The 16351-nt window shown below is 41.4% G+C and overlaps 1 protein-coding gene across 1 annotated transcript in view; it reads left to right on the plus strand.

The window, feature by feature from the left end:
* The window catches only part of CAP2 (cyclase associated actin cytoskeleton regulatory protein 2), a 172011-nt gene that overhangs the window by 101903 nt on the left and 53757 nt on the right, over positions 1-16351 (plus strand). The gene's annotated exons all lie outside the window — the stretch shown is intronic.

Genomic DNA, 16351 nt, shown 5'->3' on the forward strand with positions numbered 1-16351 from the left:
CTGTTGCTTTGTAGTACAGTTTAAAGTTGGGAAAAGTAATTCCTCCCATATTCTTTTTCCCAATGATTGCTTTAGCTATTCGAGGGTGTTTATTGTTCCAAATGAATTTCAAAAGTGTCTGATCCACTTCTTTGAAGAATGTCATGGGTATCTTTAGAGGGATGGCATTAAATCTGTATAATGCCTTGGGGAGTATTGACATTTTGATGATGTTAATCCTGCCAATCCATGAGCAGGGTATGTGTTTCCATTTCCGTGTGTCCTCTCTTATTTCTTGGAGCAGAGTTTTATAGTTTTCTTTGTATAGGTCCTTCACATATTTAGTCAAGTTGATTCCAAGATATTTGAGTTTGTGTGGTACAATTGTGAATGGGGTTGTTTTCTTAATGTCCATTTCTTCTTTATTACTGTTGGTGTATAGAAAGGCCATTGATTTTTGTGTGTTAATTTTGTAGCCTGCCACCTTGCTATATGAGTCTATTGTTTCTAGAAGCTTTTTGATAGAGTCTTTAGGGTTTTCTAAGTAGAGTATCATGTCATCTGCAAACAGTGAGAGCTTGACTTCTTCCTTTCCTATCTGGATTCCCTTGATATCCTTTTCTTGCCTAATCGCTATAGCAAGTACTTCCAGTGCTATGTTGAATAGGAGTGGTGAGAGAGGACAGCCTTGTCTTGTGCCAGAATTTAGAGGGAAGGCTTTCAGTTTTTCTCCATTGAGGATAATATTTGCCACTGGCTTGTGGTAGATGGCCTTCACTATATTGAGAAAGGTTCCCTCCATTCCCATCTTGCTGAGAGTTTTGATCAAGAATGGGTGTTGGACCTTATCAAATGCTTTCTCTGCATCTATTGATATGATCATGTGGTTTTTATTTTTCTTGTTATTGATGTTGTGTATTATGTTGATAGATTTACGGATGTTAAACCAGCCTTGCATTCCTGGGATGAAACCTACTTGATCGTAGTGGATGATCTTCTTAATGAGGCATTGAATCCTATTTGCCAGGATTTTGTTGAGGATCTTTGCATCTGCATTCATCAGTGATATTGGTCTGTAATTTTCTTTTTTGGTAGCGTCTCTGTCTGGTTTAGGTATCAAGGTGATGTTGGCTTCATAAAAGCTATTTGGAAGTGTTTCTGTTTGTTCAATTTTATGAAAGAGTCTTGCCAAGATTGGCAGTAGTTCCTCTTGGAAAGTTTGATAGAATTCATTAGTGAATCCATCTGGACCTGGGCTTTTGTTTTTCGGCAGACATTTGATTACTGTTTTAATTTCATCAATGGTGATGGGGGTGTTTAGATATGCTACATCCTCTTCCTTCAACCGTGGAAGATTATAAGAGTCCAAGAATTTATCCATTTCTTCCAGGTTCTCATTTTTAGTGGCGTAGAGTTTTTCAAAGTAGTTTCTGATTACCCTTTGAATCTCTGTCATATCAGTAGTGATCTCTCCTTTTTCATTCCTGATACGAGTTATCAAGTTTCTCTCTCTCTCTTTCTTTGTTAGGTTTGCCAGTGGTCTATCAATCTTGTTTATTTTTTCAAAGAACCAACTTCTGCTTTCGTTGATCTTTCGGATTGTTTTTTGAGTTTCCATTTCGTTGATTTCTGCTCTCAGCTTTGTTATTTCCTTCTGTCTTCCTGTTCTTGGGTCCTTTTGTTGAGCATTTTCTAGTTCTATTAGCTGTGTCATTAAGCTACTCAGGTAAGCTCCTTCTTCCTTCCTGATGTGTGCTTGCAAAGCTATAAATTTTCCTCTCAGTACTGCTTTTGCTGTGTCCCATAAGTTCTGAGAGTTTGTGTCTTTATTGTCATTTGTTTCCAGGAACCTTTTTATTTCCTCCTTGATTTCATCTCGGACCCACTGGTTATTGAGCATGAGGCTGTTTAACTTCCAGGTGTTAAAGTGTTTCTTCTGAGTCCCTTTGGAGTTCACAAATAATTTCAGAGCCTTGTGGTCAGCGAAGGTAGTCTGCAAAATTTCTATCCTCTTGATCTTATGGAGGTATGTTTTATGTGCCAGCATGTAGTCTATCCTGGAGAATGTCCCATGTACATTGGAGAAGAATGTGTATCCAGGTTTCTGGGGATGGAGTGTCCTATATATATCCACTAGGCCTCTTTCTTCCATTTCTCTCCTCAGGTCTAGTATATTCTTGTTGGGTTTCAGTCTGGTTGACCTGTCCAGTGTTGACAAAGCCGTGTTTAGGTCCCCCACAATTATTGTGTTGTTGTTGATATTATTTTTCAGATTTGTCAGCAGTTGTATTAAATATTTTGCTGGCCCCTCATTCGGTGCATATATGTTTAGGAGAGTGAATTCTTCCTGCTCTACGTACCCCTTGATTAATATAAAATGTCCGTCTTTGTCCCTTACAACCTTCCTGAGTATAAAGTTTGCATTATCTGATATTAGTATGGCCACTCCAGCTTTTTTATGGGTGTTGTTTGCTTGGATAACTTTTCTCCAGCCTTTTATTTTGAGTCTATGTTTGTTCTGACTATTCAGGTGCGTTTCTTGTAGGCAGCAGAAGGTTGGATTGAGTTTTTTGATCCATTTAGCCACTCTGTGTCTCTTAACTGGTGCATTTAGTCCATTGACGTTGAGAGAAAGAATTGTCCTGGGATTTAACGCCATCTTTATTTCAAAATTTGGTGTGTCTTTTGGGTAGTCTTGTCTTAGATTAGGTCTTTCAGTTTTTCTCTTAAGACTGGTTTTGTGTCTGTGAAGTTTCTGAGCTGTTTTTTGTCTGTGAAACCATGTATTCTTCCATCAAACCGGAAAGTGAGTTTTGCTGGGTATAGTATTCTGGGTGAAGCATTCATTTCATTCAGTCTTGTCACAATATCCCACCACTGCTTTCTGGCATTGAGCGTTTCTGGTGACAGGTCTGCTGTAAATCTCAGGGAAGCTTGCTTGAACATGATTTCCCCTTTTGATCTTGCTGTTTTCAGAATTCTGTCTCTATCTGTGGGATTTGTCATTGTGACTAGGATGTGTCTTGGGGTGGTTTTTCTGGGGTCTCTTTTGGTTGGTACTCTTCGGGCATGCAGGATTTGATCACATATATTCTTTAGCTCTGGGAGTTTCTCTTTAATGATGTTCTTGACCATTGATTCTTCCTGGAAATTTTCTTCCTGGGTCTCTGGGACTCCAATGATTCTTAAGTTGTTTCTGTTGATCTTATCATAGACTTCTATTTTCGTCTGTTCCCATTCTTTGACTAATTTTTCCATTGTCTGCTCATTTGCTTTAAGTTTTTTGTCCAATCTCTCCTGCTGTATGGAATTGTTATGTATCTCATCTTCCACAGCACCAAGTCTATTCTCAGCTTCTGATACCCTGTCCCAGAGCTTATCCATTTTGTCATTCACTTCGTTTACTGAGTTTTTCAGGCCTGTTAGTTGACATGTTATTTCAGTTTGGAGTTTTGTCATTTCTGCCTTCATATTTTCTTGGTTCTTATTAGTGTTCTGTTCAACTCGATCCATGGTTTCTTGGAGTCTGTTGAGCACCTTCCATATTGCTAGTCTAAAGTCCTTATCTGAGAGGTTGATTAGTTGTTCAGTCATTATCTGGTCCTCAGAATTGTCATCTTCATTCTCTATGTCTGATGCTGGCCTGCGCTGTTTCCCCATTGTCACATTTGTATTGTGGGTTTTTCTACGTGTTGTAGTGGTATTCATTGTCTATATGATGTAGGCAGCACACTCCTCTGGCTCCTCCCTTTCTGGATGGGCTGACTTGCCTCTAAGGGAGGGGAGTCCTCCGTGGATGAAGCCTCACACTGGGTCAAATCTTAGGCCCGAGCATGTAACAGAGAAGACAGTCCAGAGAGAAATGTTTGCTTCTGTGATATAGCGCCGTTCTTAGTGTGATTTTTCCTTCTTGTTGCAATGGAGTTCTTTCCTTAGAAAGAGTGCACGGCCGCGTAGCGAAGCGGAGCGGCCGTGCTCCTCTGAGCCTCTTTTTGCCCCACTCGCAAGAGTTTCACGCAAGAGGACAGTAGACAGACATAGACAGGTCACACTCACAGTCTTTCACAGCTGAGCCCCACTGGGCCGGTGTACTTTCGCGGATTTTCCCCGCCTGGTGTCACACACAGGGAGCCAGCTTTTGCAAAGGATAGCCGGTTTTTATGCTCTGAAGTCCCTCCCTGAAAATGGCGTCTGGGCGAGCGAGGTTTCTGGAGGCTCTTTTTGCCCCACTCGCAAGAGTTTCACGCAAGAGGACAGTAGACAGACATAGACAGGTCACACTCACAGTCTTTCACAGCTGAGCCCCACTGGGCCGGTGTACTTTCGCGGATTTTCCCCGCCTGGTGTCACACACAGGGAGCCAGCTTTTGCAAAGGATAGCCGGCTTTTATGCTCTGAAGTCCCTCCCTGAAAATGGCGTCTGGGCGAGCGAGGTTTCTGGAGGCTCTTTTTGCCCCACTCGCAAGAGTTTCACGCAAGAGGACAGTAGACAGACATAGACAGGTCACACTCACAGTCTTTCACAGCTGAGCCCCACTGGGCCGGTGTACTTTCGCGGATTTTCCCCGCCTGGTGTCAGGAACGATTTCTGAGTTCATAGCCAGGAGTAACTCCTGAGCGTCAAATGGGTGTGGCCAAAAAACAAAACAAAACAAAACAAAAAGCTAAAGATGTTACTCAAGTGGTAGATCATATGCATGTGATGTGTGAGGTCCTGGGTTTGATCCCCGGAATCTTCAGTACTGCTGGGTGTGGTCCTCTGGTCCACCATCACCACTACAACTAAAATAATAATCGTAACCCGGAGTCTTTGCCTGTTGAATGCTTCTTTCTTAGGTGTCAGGATGGTTCTAGCTCTCCTAACTCATTCATTCCCATGAAGTCTAAGTATTTTGGGCTTTGTACTTTGAGAAGGATTAGGGAGCTGGGGATATAACTTAAAGGGGTGGAGCAAGCATTTGCAGTGTCTGAGACTCTGTGTTTGCTCTCTAGTCCCACCTGAAGGTCCCTGGAGCACTCAAGGTGTAGCCTTGATGAACCCCAACAATGCTGTGTCCAAACAATGCTGCCTCACTGGGCCCAGCACTGAGCAGTTCCTATACCCCCCAGGAGTGCTCCCTAGAGCCTCCAACCACTGCTGGAAGGCGACTTTTTTTTTTTTTTTAAAGAAAAAATTGGGTCCAAAGAGATAGCACAGCAGGGAGGGTATTTGCCTTGCACGAACTTGGGTTCGATTCCTGGCATCCAATATGGTGCCCTGAGCCTGCCAAGAGTAATTTCTGAGCACAGAGCCAAAACTAACCACTGAGTGCTGACAGGTGTGGCTCCACAAAAAAAAGAAAGAAAGAAAGAAAGAAAGAAAGAAAGAAAGAAAGAAAGAAAGAAAGGAAGGAAGGAAGGAAGGAAGGAAGGAAGGAAGGAAGGAAGGAAGGAAGGAAGGAAGGAAGGAAGGAAGGAAGGAAGGAAGGAAGGAAGGAAGGAAGGAAGGAAGGAGGAGAGAGAGAGAGAGAGAGAGAGAAAGAAAGAAAGAAAGAAAGAAAGAAAGAAAGAAAGAAAGAAAGAAAGAAAGAAAGAAAGAAAGAAAGAAAGAAAGAAAGAAAGAAAGAAAGAAAGAAAGAAAGAAAGAAAGAAAGAGGAAGGAAGGAAGGAAGGAAGGAGAGAGAGAGAGAGAAAGAAAGAAAGAAAGAAAGAAAGAAAGAAAGAAAGAAAGAAAGAAAGAAAGAAAGAAAGAAAGAAAGAAAGAAAGAAAGAAAAAAGAAAGAAAGAAAGAGGAAGGAAGGAAGGAAGGAAGGAGAGAGAGAGAGAGAGAGAGAAAGAAGAAGAAAGAAAGAAGAAAGAAAGAAAGAAAGAAAGAAAGAAAGAAAGAGAAAGAAAGAAAGAAAGAAAGAAAGAAAAGAAAAGAAAGAAAGAGAAGAAAGAAAGAGAAAGAAGAAGAGGAAGGAAGGAAGGAAGGAAGGAGAGAGAGAGAAAGAAGAAGAAAGAGAAAGAAAGAAAGAAAGAAAAGAAAGAAAGAAAAGAAGAAAGAAAGAAAGAAAGAAAGAAAGAAGGAAAGAAAGAAAGAAAGAAAGAAAGAAAGAAAGAAAAGAAGGAAGGAAGAGGAAGGAAGGAAGGAAGGAAGGAAGAAAGGAAGGAAGGAAGGAAGAGGAAGGAAGGAAGGAAGGAAGGAAGGAAGAGGAAAGAGAGAGAGAGAGAGAGAAAGAAAGAAAGAAAGAAAGAAAGAAAGAAAGAAAAGAAAGAAAAAAGAAAGAAAGAAAGAAAGAAAGAAAGAAAGAAAGAAAGAAAGAAAGAAAGAAAGAAAGAAAGAAAGAAAGAAAGAAAGAAAGAAAGAAAGAAAGAAAGAAAGAGTTATTTTTAAGTCTTTTGAGATTTTCAGGCTTTTTTTTTTTTTTTTTTTTGGTTCGGGGAGACATACCTGTGGTGCTTAGGGATTACCCCTGTCTCTGTGTTCAGAATTCACTCCTGGAAGACTCGGGGGATTATATGGGATGCCAAGGACCAAACCCAGGTCCATCCTAGGTAGATTGCATACAAGGCAAACACCCTACTGCTGTGCTACCACTCTGGCCCTCAGTATAATTTTTAATAGCATTTAACAGCCACAGGTGTGTGGAATATAAAGTCTTGTGAGCATATAAAAATACGTGGCAAGAAATTTGTCCTGACACCAGGAAATTGCAAGTATCATAGAATATATACATGTGTGGGCTTCACTAATTTACTTTGACTTCTGAGATATTTGCATATGTTTTAAATTTTGACATTGTCTTAAAGGTACAAGTGTTTCTAAAATTATTTCTATGAAGCTTATACAAATGCTCCTGAGTAGCAGAAAACTTTTATATAAGAGGAGCATGAAGGGTAAGAAGCCTAGAACATTAGCACCATAACAAATTAACTTAGATTAACATTCCTGATGAAAAGAGATCTGCCTCAATTATTTTCTATATGGTGAAAACAATCTCTGCTTTTATCAGAATATACTCAAATTATATATGTGTGTGTGTATATATATATTACTTATATATATCAGAAGAAAACAAGTTTCTGGCGTGGGTGATCTTTGCAGACAGAATGTTGATTATTCTTCTTTCTCTGTATAATTTATTGTGATAATTTCTCAATATTTCTTTTGTTTGTTTGTTTTGGTTTGGGGGCCACACCCATTTGATGCTCAGGGGTTACTCCTGGCTAAGTGCTCAGAAATCGCCCCTGGCTTGGAGGGACCATGTGGGACGCCGGGTATCGAACCAAAGTCCTTCCTTGGCTAGCGCTTTTGAGGCAGACACCTTACCTCTAGCGCCACTTCACCGGCCCCAATTTCTCAATATTTCTTTAAGGTATCTCCCTAATGGTATAAAAGCCTTAATATCACATGTGGCTCTAAATTTCATTGTGCCTGTGGGACATTTTTCTACTATTGAGGTACAAAACTGGCTAACATGCTTTCAAACTTCTCCCTTGATTACAAAAGAAATGTGTACACATATGAGAAAACTTCACTGTATGGAGAAAACAAATTGCATGAGTATTTAAACACTATAATGTACATTTCCTATACCCTAACTAACACATAGGTCTAAACTTCACAAAAATCCATGGGCCCAACATTGATTCATATTGAGTTGTATGATTGGTTAAGAAGTACTGCTTGAGGGTGTGGGGAGTCAACTCAGAAGGCTGTTTGTTCTATAAGCACTACTGAGGAGTGATCTCCCTTATGCACCAAGATGGGAGCATGCTTTGAGCAATACCCATGTGGTCTATAAAACAACAATGGCAACAATAATTCAAGAGAAAAATAAAGGTTTAGTAGAGAGGACAAGGGGTCTTGTCTGTCATTAAATTTCTTAGGATTTGAAATTAGGGAGTCCAAAGATTTAAAAGTTCGATTTTTTTTTGAACACTGTTAAATTTGTCCACTTTGTACTAGCAGTCCATTTTGGTATTTACGTTGAAAACATCCCTTTTTTTAGCAAGAGAACACTCTCACAGTCCTTGCCAAGAGCATATTGACAGGTTTTTATTTGTTTCTGAGCTGTTTGTTTGAATTGAACTGATTGGATTTCAACTTGTAGGACCATTCTTTAGGGGGAGATGACTGTAATTTTCAAATGATCTATGCACATGGGGGAAAACAAATCAACAATCAGAAGGGTTTTTCTCATGTGAATGAAGTGAGAATGTTTGGTTTTTCCATCGTGTTTTCCATGAGGGGTATATATTGATTCTATTATCAGGAAAAATATATCACTTTTAAAAAGAAGTAATAGGGGCTAGAGAGAGTATTGTAGGTGAGATACTTACCTTGCCAACTCAGGTTCAATCCCCAGCATCCCACACGGTTTGCCCAGATGCCAGGCTCAGAGCCAGAAGTAAGCCCTGAACACAGTCAGCTGTGGACCCCCCCCCCCCCGGCCAAAAAAAAAAAAAACCCAAGAAAGTAACCATTCAATTCATTTTCTACCTACCAGAAATAATAGATTGATTTTGTTTTACCCCATGACACACACGTCTTTGAGGTCAAACTCCCAGGCTTTGCTCTATTCCTTAGAAACCAGCTAGAAGGAATATGGTTTTCCTTTTTAGGTAAAGTTTCTACAAAGCTCACTGCTAAAGCTCTTTCCTTTCATTTTATGCAAAACAATTACTTCTGGAGCTAAACTGAGATGAGGTTGATCATGGGTCTCAATTCCTCAATTTTAAAGCAGAAACTCCAAGTGTCAAAACAAGAAGTCCCTCAATACTCCCCAAACTAAGGTGCCATGAGGCCAAGATCAACCCTGAAAACATTTGCAGAAATTTACAGTCTGTGTGAGCATCTTCTCTCTTGGGCCAATTTATTTTTTTTTTCAAAACCTTTTGTAAGCCCTTAGAAACCTGGAGAAGCGGCAGGGGGAGGCTTTTAGCTAATCTGCACATGAACCTTGAAAACGCTTTTCTTCTTGCAGAGAAACATGTCTCAGGGTTATTCACCAAGTGGTGAATGAGAACAATCACATAAATGAAACTTTTGTCAAATTGTCCTCTTCATGGTTGTTCCAGATCATAGTAGTTGCTAGCTGTGGCTGAACCACCATCACCATATGCCCTTGGAAAGCCCCACAAGACCTCTTGAATTATCTCACATCAAGAGGGAAAAAGAAAAATTCTGCTGTGAGTTCATTTCAACCTGTGTTTAGGGACTGGAGCAGTGGCACAGCAGTGGGGCATTTGCCTGGCATGCGACTGACCTAGGATGGACAGTGATTTGATCCCCGGCATGGTCTCCCAAGCCAGGAGCGATTTCTGAGTGCATAGCCAGGAGTAACCCCTGGGCATCACTGGGTGTGGCCCAAAAACCAAAACAAACAAAAAAAACCCTGTGTTTATTAAGTATGCCGAATACATACCTCAAACTTACATAGGAGGAAGTTTCATGAACTAATAACCTCCCCCTTTCCTTCCCATGCCATCAGCCTGGATGAAAATCACAGCACAATTCTAAGTCTCTCTGTGTGTGTGTTTGATTCCAGCTGTGCAAATTCCAGATGAGTCAGAGTAAGCCTTCTTTCAAGTTCAGGAGCAAATGACACAAAATAAAAGCTGTGGCGTTTATCAGGGTTGTGCAAGTTGTTGCATTTAGTGCCTCCATGTCGCCTTTATTTTGCATTTTAGTGAAGTTAGTTATGCATGCAATGGCCAAACTGTCCGTTTTATGATGTTTCCATCAGATAATGCTTATAAAATATCTCCCGGGATAGTCTGTCTTCACAGGCTTGAGAATTTGTTCTTGGGCAGTTAGAGGTAAACAGAGATGGCCCCCCCATCAATCTATCTAGCTTTGTACATACACAGTCTCTGGTTCTTTTTTCCCTTGGGGCAAGAGGCCAGATAGCTCCAGCAATTTAGATATTCTGGCCTTTCTCAAAAGTGTCACTACAGCAAAAGTCTTTTTTGTTGTTGTTGTTATTCAATGTATTTTTATTTTATTATTTTATTTTTTTACAGCAAGAATCGTATAGCTGAGAAAACTATTGGAGAACACTAGAATGCTTTCCTGATAGTTTTACCATGATTAAAAGTCAGCTTGGAAAAATTGGTTCCACCTCTGACAGAGTATAGGAATTGGAACTAACAAGAATCCCTTCCAATGATTGAAATTCCAATCTTGATCATCTAACCCTCTTCTAGTAGCCATGATCAAACAAGAACAGGATGGTTGGACTGAGACAGAGACTGGTCAAGGGGATTGTTTTCTGAAGTGTTGATAAAGGCTTTTGTGGGGAAAGAGGAAGATTCCTTTTCCTCATGGTACACACTAATATTCCTTTGGTGGTGTTACCACAACAAACCATGATAGATTGCATGACTGAAAAACTACAGGCCTTTATCTTCCCTTCATTCTGAAAACTAGGGAGAAGCCTCAGGTGAGGTGAAGGAAGAATTTTTCCTGAGGCCCCTTCTTTTGGGTCACCATCCTTTCTCTCACATACCTAACATGGTCTTCCATCATGGTTGTCAGCGCTCTTATCTCCTCATTTCAGGAGGGCACCAAGCATAAAGGATGAAGGTCCATCTTCCTGATGTCATTTTACCTTCATTACCTGTCTAGGACTTTTTCCAGAACAGTGATGATGAAGTCACATTTGAATCAACAATTCAACTCCTACCAACTTCTCAGGTTTTATTACATGTTACATTTAGGTGACCGTTTTGGTAGATGTCCAAGGGAAAGCGAGCAGGTGGGAAGGGATCCCAGAATTTTCTACAGACATGACTAGTATGTTGGCAGAGGCCTTTGGATTGGTCCTCATATTGCCTTGCTAATTAGATGTCTCTCGATTGGTTCCTTTGGTTTACATGTTAAAAAGATGTGTTTCCAGTGCCTCTTCATCTGGCCTTTCCCCTTCCTTTGGGGGTGGGCTTTGTTTTGCTTGGGAGGCCTGGAGGAGAAGCTGCCATCTTGGCTCATGGTTCCACGTGGTGGAGCAACTGGCTTGTGGGTGAATAGCTCACGGTGTGAGTTTCTGGCCTGCTATTCCTTCCCAACTGTGTGTGGATTATTTCTTGCTTCGGATTTGCTGCTGGACCTGTGTCTCTTGTCCTACCCAGACTTGGGACATGGGGATCCCTCCCCCTCTCTGGGGATCAGGGAACACACAACCCACCATTTCACAAGTATCTGCAGTAAATTCTTGTTTCTCCCACTTTTTCAACAAAGAAATAAAAATGACACTGAGAGCTTGGAAAACTCTTTGCCTTTTTATTTATTTTTTACTTTTGGGGTGAAGATTAAATACAGCAGTATTCAGTGATCACTCCTGGCTCTGCACTTAGTAATCACTCCTGGCAATGCTTGGGGGACCATTTAAGATGTTGGGGATTAAATCTGGGTCTGCTGCGTGCCAGGCAAGCTCCTTACCAACTATTATCTCTCTGGCTCCTCTTGCTTCTTGCCTTTGTTTCTCTCAGAAATGTGCCAGAACAATAGTACAGCAGGCAAGGCACTTGCTTTGCATGTGACTGACCCTGGTTCCATTCCTAGAACCACATAAGGCACCCTCTGAGTACCACCAGGAGTGATTCCTGGGCACGGAGCCAAGAATAAGTCTTGAGAGCAGGCAGATGTGACCCTAAACCCTCTCCTTCCCCTCACCAAAAAGACAATCTAAACTAGGGAACCTCACTTAGACTTCTGTAATTCTAAAATCCTGCAAACGATGTGGGTATTTAACCTCTCTTCTTGAATCAACTAATTATTTTCTTTGGGGCCACATCCAGCTGTGTTTAGTGGTTACTCCTAGTTCTGCATACAGGAATTTTACTTTTACCACTGCATGAAAGACCATATGGGTTACCAGGGATTGAACCCAGGTCAGCAGTGTACAAGACAGGCACCTTACTTACTGCATTCTTGTGCCAGCCTGAAGCAAAATAAATGTTTCATAGGAAACAACCTTTTGCTTCCTATATGAGCTTTTTTATAATAGTGATAAACATAATAGCTTCCATTGATCATATATCTTTCATATGCCTGAGGTTTCAAAGGCCCTGTCTGTTTGCCTGTCAGCAATAGTTACCATCTTCACTGACTGTCAGATGGAGATTTTTCAGACTACACCTCCCACTGCATCTTTTGCTCAAGGCCCCAGAGACCATAAGTGCAGAGCTGAGATGTGAGCCAAGGTCAATCTAATTCTGAAGCCCCTTCAAGCAACATTGCTTTTAGAGAAGTCTCTAGAAAGGAGTTCGGAAGTGAGGTCTGGATACCATCATGATTGAAGGCAACGTTATCTCTAATAGTCTCAGGTAGCAAAGAATGCCCTCTGGAGTGTTAAACCAGTACTGCCCTCCTCGAGGGTCATATCTGCCTCTGGAGAGTTTTTCCATTTCTCCCAGACCAGCCTCTTCTCCAAGCTATTTAAATCTCTGGACAAGGGGGCTCCCAGGGCCTCTATTTTTAAAAGCTCCCTGGGTGATTTCAGTGTGTAGTCAAGGGAAGGAACCTTTGCTCTGACGTCTTGGTTCAAAAAAAAAAAAAGCAAAGAGCTGTAAGGGACTTTTCCATGTCACTGTCTGCAAAGAAGATTTTGCATAATACTGTGAAAGCTTTTTCAACTAACTGTTTTTTTTTTTTACAAAGCTGAAGGCCGAGATGTGGCTTTTTCTCTGGGACACACACACAAATCAAGTTACTGGGTATCTGTTCTGGGAAGAATGCTGGAGGGTGGGGGTGACAGGGGAGATACTGCAGCATCTGATGGAACAGCATGGCCTCTGCTTCTGCAGGGGACAGACTGCATGACTCCTTGTATGCTTGAAGCTACAGATAGTGCCAAGCCCTATAAATTCAGTTTCTGACTATATGTACTGAAACTTTAAAGAAATTTACAGTGTAAGTTAGGTGCAGTAAGAGGTTCCCAACAGGACTGTAGAATTAAATAATAAGAAGGCCCTTTGGATGGGCTTGGATGGTGGTGGATGGTTATAGAGGCCTTTCTCCTCCAGCCCAAAACCACGTGGCTCCAACTCCCTCCAGCTGGCAGGTCAGCAGGTTCAGGTAGAGCCGAGGAAATCATCCACAAACAGACTCCAAGAAATATCAGCTTTATTCATGCCCTAGCCACCACATGTGTGGCCTACCATAACCATTTACACTGGATTCCTATTCAGCCCTGCATTGTATCTTGTCCCTCAGAGATCTCCTCCTGCTTCCTTCTTTATCCTGCATCCATGCAAACCCCCTTTTGCCCCTGAGGCCAAACCTTTTATAACCTTCCCAAGACCCCTCCTAGAAATGGGAGGATCTTTCTTGTAGGTAAGGTTACACACGAAGAATGCAGGATGGGGTTACAAAGACCTCACAATCAAGTCAAACAAATGAAACCACATAGTAAAATGAAAGTCAGTTGTAGTGTTAAATGATTAATGATGGAGCTGGATAGAGGTGGATGGAGGGATCTTTCTCTGCCATCCCAGGCCACGTGGCTCCCCGATCCCCATTCAGCTGGCGGGTCCCAGGTTTAGGTGAACGGTGGAATCAGACTCATCCAGAGACAGGCATCAGGAAGCATCAGTTTTATTCATACCCTAAGCGTTTGCTATTCTTAGCTAGCCCTGCATCTTAACTCCTTTCAGCCATCTTCCCTTTGACCTCCATGCTGGCCAAAGACCAAAAGAGCAAAAGGGCCCAATCCCCTCTGGTCCATATCTTATCTACCTTTTCCAAGACCCTCCCAGGAAATGGGCGGGGTCTTGCAGGTAAGGTCAAGTTACCTAGAAAGAAAGGGTGGGGGATGAGGCTTCAGTCAGTGAGTAAGGTTTCGCTTCCTCTCTCAGAATACAGTTTGTTTTTGTTTGGGGGCCACACTCAGCAGCGCTGAGATATTACTTCTATGCTCAAAATTCACACTTGGCAGACTCAGGAGACCATATGGGATGCCAGGGGTAGAACCTGGGTTGTCTGCATGCAAGGCAAACAAATGCCCTACCCACTGTACTATCTCTTAGGACTCTCTCATAATATCTTCATGTAAATCAGAGGTTCTAGATTCAATCCCTGACACAGAAAAATTCAGTCTCTTCTTAGATACAATCTGTAGTTGAGGGTAGTAACCTGGAAATATAGGAACTACAGAGAAAGGGACAATACCTGTCTTGGTGATATTTCAAAGTTCATTTCACAGTATTTTGAAAGTCGGGGGTCTTTTTCTGCCTGTGCTTGAGGCCATCATGTCTTCTGACATTACTCTTTCTGTCTGTTAACCCAGTGCTGTTTGGACTGAACACATGAAAAGTTTGGTCCCTTGCTCTGCTTAGTCTCTTGAATACCACTGGAAATGCCCCCTTACACAATGCCCAGCACAGAGACCCAAATTGCCAGGTCATTACCTAAAAACAAAACAAAAAAGAAGTGAATGACCAATAGTCATTGTCTGGGTTAGCCAAGAATGGTATAAACAGCCAAACCAATGAAGTTAAATATATTATAAACCATCACATGGTCTTAGAAAACACCTCCGCCGCCGGAGTTCTGCTTCTTACATGGATTCTGATAACTATGGCAAAGCCATAAACTCACACACCCCACACACATCATTCTCCCACAAGAAAAGTAAGAGAAATTTTACTGATCTCTCTTTCACACAGATGCTACAGACTAATTTGACTTTACTGTGCATCCTGTGTGAAAATATAACTTGGTCACAATCAATTTCACTGTGTTCTACATAGGAGTTTTCATATTATTTTTCAAATATTGTGGGATTTTCCACCCAACATGCATCAGGAGATGATATTAATATTAAATTATTTACAGGGATGGAAAGAAAGTAAAGTGATTCTGGTGTTTTCCTAGCATATGCCCAACGTGGACATAGTACGTGGTATTTGGTTCCCTAAGCACTGCCATTTGCAGCCCTGCAGGAACCTGGGAACTTGAATATTGCCAGGGTGCCCCAAGTCATTGACAACACCCAATGCCCAAACAACCACATTCTCATATTCTTGCAATATATTGCTTGTCTGATTCACTAAAATTCATCTTCTGAGTACTAATTGAGGGGCATCTCCTCCTGAAACAAGAAAAAAGGTATCTATAATTTTTATACTTTAGAAAATAAAAATAGGAGAGACTCCAGAGTTGAGTTGTCACAGGTAGGCCTGGTCTCCAGGTTGAGGTCTCTGGATCCTTCTCAAGATGGTGGTAAAGAAAGGACCAGAGGTCCACTCGTACCTATACTCCTCTGCCAAACAAATGACCTAGCTATAATGCCAGGTTGCTGAATCATCCAGGTTCTGCAGCTACTAGAGTGCAACCACATATGTGACATCTGATTTCATGGTTCTGACAGTCCAGTAGGAGTCAGAAATTTCAATGGGAAAGTTGTGTGGAATCTCACTAAGTTCAGTGAGTGAAAATGGTCACCACACAGAAGGTTCAACTAGCCCCTAACAGTACCGTATTTGCCAGTGTATAAGACGACCGGGCGTATAAGACGACTCCCTAATTTTGCAGTTAAAACATAGGTTTAGGCCTATATTCGCTGTATCAGACAAAACATTCCTGTGCTGCAACTGTATGTACCACAGTGAGCCAATCACAACAAGCAAAGGTTCAAAGGTTATACTTTAATAGACTTCCTCTCTGACTCTGGCTGATCTGAGCAGGCTTTTGATAGTGTAGGTTCAGTACAGAACATTGTCTAATTTGCATGCATCAAAAGCCTGCTTGGATTGGCTGAGTTAGAGAGGTGGTCCGAGCAGCCTGGCAGTGATTGGTGCAGGATTGAGTTGGAAAATTCGTTTTGTGGCAATATTCAGACAATTTTTGTTTAGCGGCATATTGAAACATTTTTCGGGATATACTCGGCGTATAAGATGACCCCTGATTTTCAGTTGACTTTTTTTGTTTTAAAAGTCATCTTATATGCCGGAAAATACGGTAAATCCTCAGTAAATTCTTAGACCATGACTTAAGTAACACCATTTAAGGTATGTGTTACAACAAGTAATGTTAAGTAAATTATTTTCTGCAGGCTGATGGTGGAACCATGGGGAACTAGGGTCAGTACTGGAGGAAAGGTCATGCTGGTGGTGGTGGTGTTTAAACATTGACTACTTGAAACAGCTGTATAATAACAACCTTGTTAGATCGAAGTGTTTAGATAAAGGTTCAAACATCAATAAAGAAAAATAAAACTACAAAATGAGATCTAAGCTGCAACCACCAAATTTTTTAATGTGCCTGTCAAGATGGCAGGCAAGGAGAGGGATGTAGGATGTTGGGGTGATGGACTATGGGTACACTTGTGGGGGGAGTTGACTCTGGGATTGGTATTGAAATATTAGGTACCTAAAACTTAACTATCAATAACGTTGTGAATCCCAATTC

The sequence above is a fragment of the Suncus etruscus genome, chromosome 18 (assembly GCF_024139225.1).
Source record: "Suncus etruscus isolate mSunEtr1 chromosome 18, mSunEtr1.pri.cur, whole genome shotgun sequence".
In the NCBI taxonomy this organism is placed as follows: Eukaryota; Metazoa; Chordata; class Mammalia; order Eulipotyphla; family Soricidae; genus Suncus; species Suncus etruscus.